Here is a 7882-nt window from a genome sequence, read left to right on the forward strand (position 1 = left end):
GAATTCAAATTCGGAGCCTGTGCCTTGTGAAAGATGTCAATTCATGGCTGGATCTTGATGAGACTACAAAATCCGCCGTCATCCAAGCTGTTCTTGTAATTGATATTACTTGTCCACAAGATGTAATTGTATTATGTATACATATAAGAAAGACTTTTATTTAATGATTACAATTTCCATTTGTTATGCTTGTAGGATAAGTTTGAAATTGGAGACGATTTCCGCAATGACTTACAAGCACAATAGATTGTGAATAAGAATGCCTATGGGTTGTACAAAGATTGGAGGTACACCTTAAAGCAAGAATTCGAACTGTTAGAGGGACTTCTACGTGATGAGATCTATGCTCATCCGCTCCTAGGGATAGTAGACACCCCATTTTTGACCGACCTTAAAACTCAGATGTCACCAACTGGGCGCTCGGTGATGTTGCATATTGTGCTCGTTCTGAAGTTGCGGAGTCTCGGCTGCGAGCCTTACCTTCGGACTTCGGAGTTCTTTTCTGCTTTGCCTCGGTTTGCGAACTAGGTCATGTTTTTTTCTATTTTCTCTTCTCGAAGGGAGGGAGAGGTCTCATAGATCATCTCTCAGTGGCCGTAGGCTACGTTTCGTGGTCGTAGGCCATTTTTCAGTTTGAAGCCTAGTTTCCGGTTTTCGGAGCCGTCGGCAGTGTCCCTCGGTTCGGGACCGCTTAACTACCTCCGTTTGCTCCGGTTTTTGGTACACATCTTATTTCCTCCCTTTAGAGGGACACTGTGGCCCTAGAGACCACCTTCGTGGTCATACGCCACTTCTGGTGCCTAATAGCCTATTTTCGGGGCCCCGAACCGCGTGTTTTGGCCCCCGAACCTTCGTTTTGCATCCGTTTTGGTCCATTTTTTGTGGAGACCCTATTTTCACTGTTAAGGAGGTGGTAGGATGGTGGCCGGCCACCTATTTCCCTAAAAAACCAGTTTTCTCTTTTTCTCTCCCTAAAAGTCGATTTTTCTGACAGAAAACTGGCTTTTCCTACTTTTGAGCAACATTTTCTGGCTTTTCATACCACCTTTGTGATCTGCTCATCTAGGAGGCCACCAATATGGGTAGGCCGACCATTAGTTCACCTTGACCCTTTTGAACCTTGTTTAAAAACTAGCTTTTCTCTCTCTTGGGTCACATTTTCTGGTTTTTCTCCACAGGGCTGTGTTCTACTCATCTGGGAGGCCACCTTTCTGGGTAGGCCGACCAGCAATTGTTCTTGAACCTTTTGACCCCTGGTCGACTGACCAGGGGGAATGGCGGGCTGGCCACTTTAACTGGCCGGCCTGCTTATTGCTTTTCCTTTCTTTGAGTGTAATCTAGCTGTGCCAGCTGGAGATCATTTGCTGCATCCTCTATACACGTGTATGGAGGATCTTTGAAGCTTCCAAGAGAAGCTTTGGCCTCTCTTCTCTATAAGAGAGGCCCTCCTCTTTGTATCTAAAGGTTAGACACTTTTGCTTAAGGCTTATACACCTCTCCCTCCATTGCTACTATTCCAAGCTCCAAAAGCCTAACTTCCTCGGTCTATTTACACTACAACCCATAGCACCACATCACCATCATCCATTCTAGCCCCTTGGAAGTCATTTGCAGAGGTTGAAAGCTCATTTCCTTGGACCAAAGGCTGCTGGAAAGTTAGGCTACAAGGGTAAGCTCCTATTCTCCCTATTTTTGCACTATTTTGTTCTATATCTTAGCCCCTTTTTCTTACATTTTTGGGCTTCGGCCTAAACTAAAAAAAATCTCATTTTGAGCTCATCTTCATGTTTGATTAAGGACTTTTCTCTGTTTGAAGTCTTCTACTCCCCCTTTGTGCTTTATCCCTCTTTTGGGACTTATTTTGCATGATATATTAGCCCTATTTTTGAGCATTTCTGGGCTTCGAGCCAAACCGTAAAGTATCTTTACATGTTTGAATGTCATGCAAAATATTTTAGCCTTATTTGTGAGCATATTCGAGATTTTTCATAAACTGTAAAGTATCTTTTTTTGAGCTCCTCTCCAACTTTGTTGAAGGGATCTTTTCTATTTGAGGCCTTTTTCTGCCCTGTTTGTTCAATCTCTCTTTTAAGGCTGTTTTTGCATAATACATTAGCCTTATTTGTGAGCCATTTTGGGCTTCGGCCTGAACTAAAAAAAATCTTGTTTTGATATCATCTTTATGTTTTATTAAGGTCTATTCTCTGTTTGGGGTCATCTTCCCCTATGCATGCTTCATTCCTTTATGATTAGGGCCATGCATTAGAGCACTTGCATTGGCCATGGTTTGGCCTCTTAGCCACTGAAATCCAGTAGATTTTCAATGGCTTTGATGCATTTTTGAGGGCCAAAATTAGAGGGGGGTGACCCCCTCTCTCCTTGTTTTTTTTGGGGATCTTTTGGGCCTCCCAAAGGGACCCCATTTTTCATGCATTGAAGTCTGATTTTAGGCCTCATTCTGTGAGTTTTAGGGTCTGCCTTAGGTCTGTCTAAGGCCCTTTTGATCATATTTTATACCTACAATGCATGTGTAGAACAATCCCATTCAAGGCCCTTCAAAGAGGCCTTTCTTTGCATGTTCCCTAGACCAATTTCAGGGTCAATTTGGTGAGTTTTAGGGCTGTCATATTTGATTTCCAGAGTTGTTTGTGCCATGCTAAGTGTCCTTGATGCATGTGCTTAATTACCCCTTGTATGCCCTTCCAAAAAAGCCCCTCATTTTTGCACACGTTGGCTGCATTTCAGTGATTATTTGGACGTATTTTGGCATGTTTTATTCACTAATTTTTGCTGGTTTGGTGAGATTTCATATGCTTTATATGCATGCCATGTAAACCATGTTTGCTAGTCAAAGTTGCATGCTATTTTAGTTCATCATGCTAGCATCTTTTGGTCATGCTTTGAACTAGAAATGTTCATGTTTTGGGACTGCCTTGGCTCTGTCTTTGTGCTTCATGGTCAAATAATGCATGCTTTGTATAGCTACAAGTCAATACATGTGCTTAGTTTTGAGTTTCGGGGCTTACTCCATGCATCGGATGCCATGTTTGCATGATTCGGGATCATTTAGCATCATATTTTAGTGCTGAAATTTACATGTTTGAATGTCATGCTGCATCCTTGCCATGTTTTGGTAGAGTGGCATTCAGTGCCTTAGGATCGGTCCTCGGTTTGCGTGCATGGTTGCACGTATTTCGGTCATCTCATTTTCATCTAATGGCTGCTGATGTGAGTGTGGCTGAGGTCCACTCATGTTGGTGTAAGTCCATTATGCATTGTCTATGCCTTTACAATTCATAGCGTTGCGTATGCTAGGTTGTGTGTTAGTGCATTGTGTATGCCATGTTACATCGAGCATTGTGTATGCTATCTCATAGCATTGTGTATGCTAGGTTGTATGCTAGTCACATTGTGTATGCCATCTCATTTGCATTGTGTTTGGGATAGGAGTTAGCCCAAACATGGGAAACGAGGGACGTTTCGTACTCCGAGTGACGGGACGTGTCTCAATTCCCTGTCGCCGACACTCCAGATTAACCATGATGGAGTTTAGGTCTTATTGTGTTTTCATGTGCATTCATTTCATATTGAGTCGTGCAATTCGACTCCTCGGCCATCATGCATCGATATGCGTGATTGGTGGCACGAGGATCGAGGACTACACTCCCCGAAGAGTAGTCATGCATACATATGTGAAAATACTTTGCCATGCCCCTTTGTTGCTCTCTGTTGTAGCAAACTAGAAATCAGCCTTCTAGAGCCTTGCACAGCATTCCGGGATTAATTGCAAACAGAGGCAAATCGGGACATCGCAAGGAATTTCCCGACCAAGGCAACTCGAGCATGCATCATTCGTCATTTGGAACAGAGCTGAGGCGGTCCGTAGATTTACGTGCCAATTTATCTCTTTCCTAGTTAATTTGTTAATTAATTAGGGTTTTGTAATATTTAATTATTCATTTCGGACTATATTATTCTTTCGGACCCTCCGAGTGAGGGTACAATTGTAATAAGTGTGCGTGTGTGTGATGTATATTTTCCAACCCCACATCTTTCTCCCTTTTATTTACCAGCTTATGATAATTAGATTAGGGCATGTTTCGATTAGCATACAATATGATAGCATGTCTGCATTCATTCATCTGTCTTGCATGCACCGGGCTCGGCGCATCATACTAACTGCATTTGTATTTCAATTCTGAGTTGAATACTTGTTAGTTGTAGCATTTCACATGCCATCTTTAGAATAGCCGAGCCTATCTTAGTTGCATTTTGCATGTGTTGCATTAGGCAATTTCTGTATAGTTAGGATCATGCATGGATTTTTAACATAGCTTTTGTTTTGGCTTGGAGTACTCGGTAAGTGTTTATGCTTTAGCATCCTTGTATGCGTGTGAGTGACTGCTATGATAGCATGCTTACCATGAGGCTATTTGCTTATATGATATAACTGCCTGAATGCCTGTGGGTGAAGGTTGGGTTATTTGAATTGGAACAATTCATTAAATGTGAGTTTTAAGCCCACTAGATAGTGGCAAAATCATGTTTTCTAGGCCTATCTGAGGGTGGCAAATCCACGTTTTAGCCTACTTGCGGGTAGCACCATCAAACCATTTTCAAAACAAACATGAGATGCTTTGTTCCAATTCAGGCGACCCAGTCTATACTTGTATGCTGTGCGCATCACATAGTAATCTAGGCTAATAACCGGAATAAGAACGCATAATGTTTTCAAAACTAGATATTATGGTTAGTAGAGGCCGATCTTTGATCGGGCGAGCGGGGGTGCTCACGAAGTGACCTTCCCCAATCGTACCCATGTTCCTGAGGCGAGGCAACTTCGGTGATGATGGACACGTGGCCTTAGGCAACGAGTCAGGGTTTCCTAAATTTTCCAAAATAAAATATTTAGGTGGCGACTCTGTATCTGGAAAAGCAGTCCATGTTTGGCACTTCTTTCAAAAAAATATGTTTTCAAAAACGATTTGCTGGATTTGGACTCTTTGATGATTCATCGGTCTTGCATTGCCTTCTGCGCGATTAGATACAGGACCGTGACATTGAGTCCTGAATGTAGTGAGCCCAATGAACAAAACGGGGGGGGGGGGGGGGGGATTTCCTCCCGGGACGTTCGGGGACGTCTACAGTTTCTGGCGACTCCACTGGGGAGTTTAGTGAACTTGACTCGAACTCGACTCGAACTCATGATATCTTGCTTTGATTACACTTGTGTGTTTCCTTCCATTGCGTTTGCATTGGTGCGCCCAGGACACCGTGTTTGCCATCTGCTATTCCTGAACGGTTTGCCAGAGGCTCGCTTCGAGAAGCGTGCCATAAGGCTGACCGGTTACGGGCTCTGCCAGTATGGGAGCACAAACCTCGATTTTACCGGGGCACCCTTTTTGACCATTCGACCTAGTGCATATTCGGAATCCATAGTGACCATTCCAAACTAGGACAGGTTTGCTTACCCGTTTATAGGTCGTTTGAAACCGCTGCGTGCATAGTGAAACCTTAGTTCCTGACAAAATAGGATAGGGAAACCCTACCCCAACATAGGAGTGTTTTGGCTCTCACTTGCTTGCTATGTACTTTTAGGGTGTGTCCCTACAGGAATGCACGTAATAGTTTTCAAGTCTGGGTATCAGGCCTGCGGGCATTAGTATCTGGGAATCAGTTTTACCTGAAGGTATCAGTTTACAGGCGGACTTTTGGGCAGAATTCAGTAGAGAGCACAGTTATTCGGTTGCTCATATCTGTTTTGGTGAAATCAGGCTGAGATGCTGCATGTTTTCTCTTTTGCTAGGTAGTCTTGGAACCATAGCTTCAGAAGGCTTCGATATCCCCCGAGGTTCATCGGACTTGTGCTGATAGACTTTGTCAGGTCAGAGATTCAGTTCAAGGGCAAATCAGTGTTTCTCCACCAGAGGCAAGGTAAAAGGGGCCAGTCAAGCACAGATCACCAGTTCAGCAGTTACCAGATCAGTGGCCCTTATCCACCCCACCAGTGAATAGTCAGGCTGAGGCCTCAGTTTTTTATCAGTTTTTAGTCACCTCACCAGTCAGTCAGCCAGAACAGCAGAACATGGCAGGGATGGAGGAAATGATGCGTCAACTCCAAGAAAGTATGAAACTCATGCAGCAAGACGCTGCCCGCCAGACGGAATTTGCCAAACAGCAGGCTGTGATCATGGCCCAGCAGGCTGAGCTAATCGCCAGGCTGCAACAGCAAAACAGAGCATCTGCTTCGCATCAAGCTCCTCCCCCACCAGGAGCTCCAGCACCTGGGGAGACACCAACTGTCCAGGAAGGTACGGACATTCCGACGGGGCCGGCTCCACCCCCAATCCTACCCCAATTATCCAAAACACCAACCAACCTACCGGATTCTCCCTTTGAGTCCGAGGTTGACCCCACAACATTGAAGGTGAGCAAGCTTGAAAAGCTGTTCAAGAAATCTCAGGGCGTCAAGTCCATCCCGGACATCGAGGATGGGTATACTGATACGGCCGTGACGCTGCCAGACCGCTTTAAAATGCCACATATTGACCGCTTTGACGGGTCCGGGGATCCCATGGTGCACTTACGGTTATTTTCAGACATATTAAGGCCGATGGGCCTCACCAGACTACAGAAGCTTTCTTTACTCGGCCGGACCCTGTCAGGTGTGGCGGCCATCTAGTACACGAAATTGGAAGACGATGTTAAGAGGAATTGGGATAAGATGGCCGAGGCTTTTGACGCTCAGTACTCCCATAATACACAGATCGAGGTCACAACCCGTGATCTCGAGACAACTAGGCAGGAGCCTAAGGAGAGTTTTTCTGACTTCGTAACCCGGTGGAGGGCCAAGGCCTCAATGATGACCACTAGGCTCACTGACAAAGATCAGATTCGGATGATTGTGCGTAATCTCCAGCCCAAGCTTATGCAGAAAATGATTGTTCTCCCTTTCTCTACCTTTTCAGATTTACACAAGATGAGAGTACAGATCAAGGACGCTATGAAGCAGGGCCTTCTTGACCAGGAGAAAGAGCAGCCCAGGAAGGCGTTTTCCCGCAGTTCAAATGTGACCACCAGTGGTGATGCAGCTGCAAGATCTTCTGAAGTGGGCATGGTTACCACCACCGCATCAAAAACAGCTACCTCGTTCACCGGTGCGTCCGGAAGTAGCTCATAGAAAACCAAATATCCACCTCGAGTCAAGAGGGTTTTTACCCCACTTTATATGCCTTTGTCAAAGGCACTAGAGATCTTACTCCGGAAGGACATTTGAAACCGTTGGAACAACGGCCCCTACCCGATCCTATCCCTGCAAAGCATGACCAGACTAAATACTGTGCCTACCATCAACAAACCGGTCATGACACCGACAGTTGTTTTCGTCTGCGCATGATGTACAAGATCTGTTTGACAACGGGGTCATTGCCGCACCAGGTCCTGCAAAGTCTATCGGCACTTGATCAGTGAACTTGTGGGGGATAATGTGATTATGTGATCGGGGGATGAACCAGCTGCGGGTGGCGCTTGATTTACTCCAGATGTGGCGTGTGGCACGCACTGTTTTGAGCATTTGTGAATGCTAGTTTTTGTATTTTTTGACTTGGATATTGGGTCAGTTTTGTTGTTTTGTGCATAGTTAGTCTTTTTGTACTGTGTCAGTTGGGTTTTTCTTGTTGTATCGAGTCAGTCCTGTTTTGTTAGAGTCGGGTGATCCCAGGGGCATTACCTCGGATATCACTATTTTGTTTTGTGTCTGTCTTTTCGCTTCCTTTTGAGTCTATTTCTGCCGGGGAGCCAGTAACACCAAAAAATTTGAATGAAACGGTAGTACTTTTTGCCTGCTCTTTTGTGCCTTGAAATCATTGTATTGACCTAAGCT

The sequence above is a fragment of the Camellia sinensis genome, chromosome 2, assembly GCF_055761805.1.
Source record: "Camellia sinensis isolate YWXY chromosome 2, ASM5576180v1, whole genome shotgun sequence".
Lineage (NCBI taxonomy): Eukaryota > Viridiplantae > Streptophyta > Magnoliopsida > Ericales > Theaceae > Camellia > Camellia sinensis.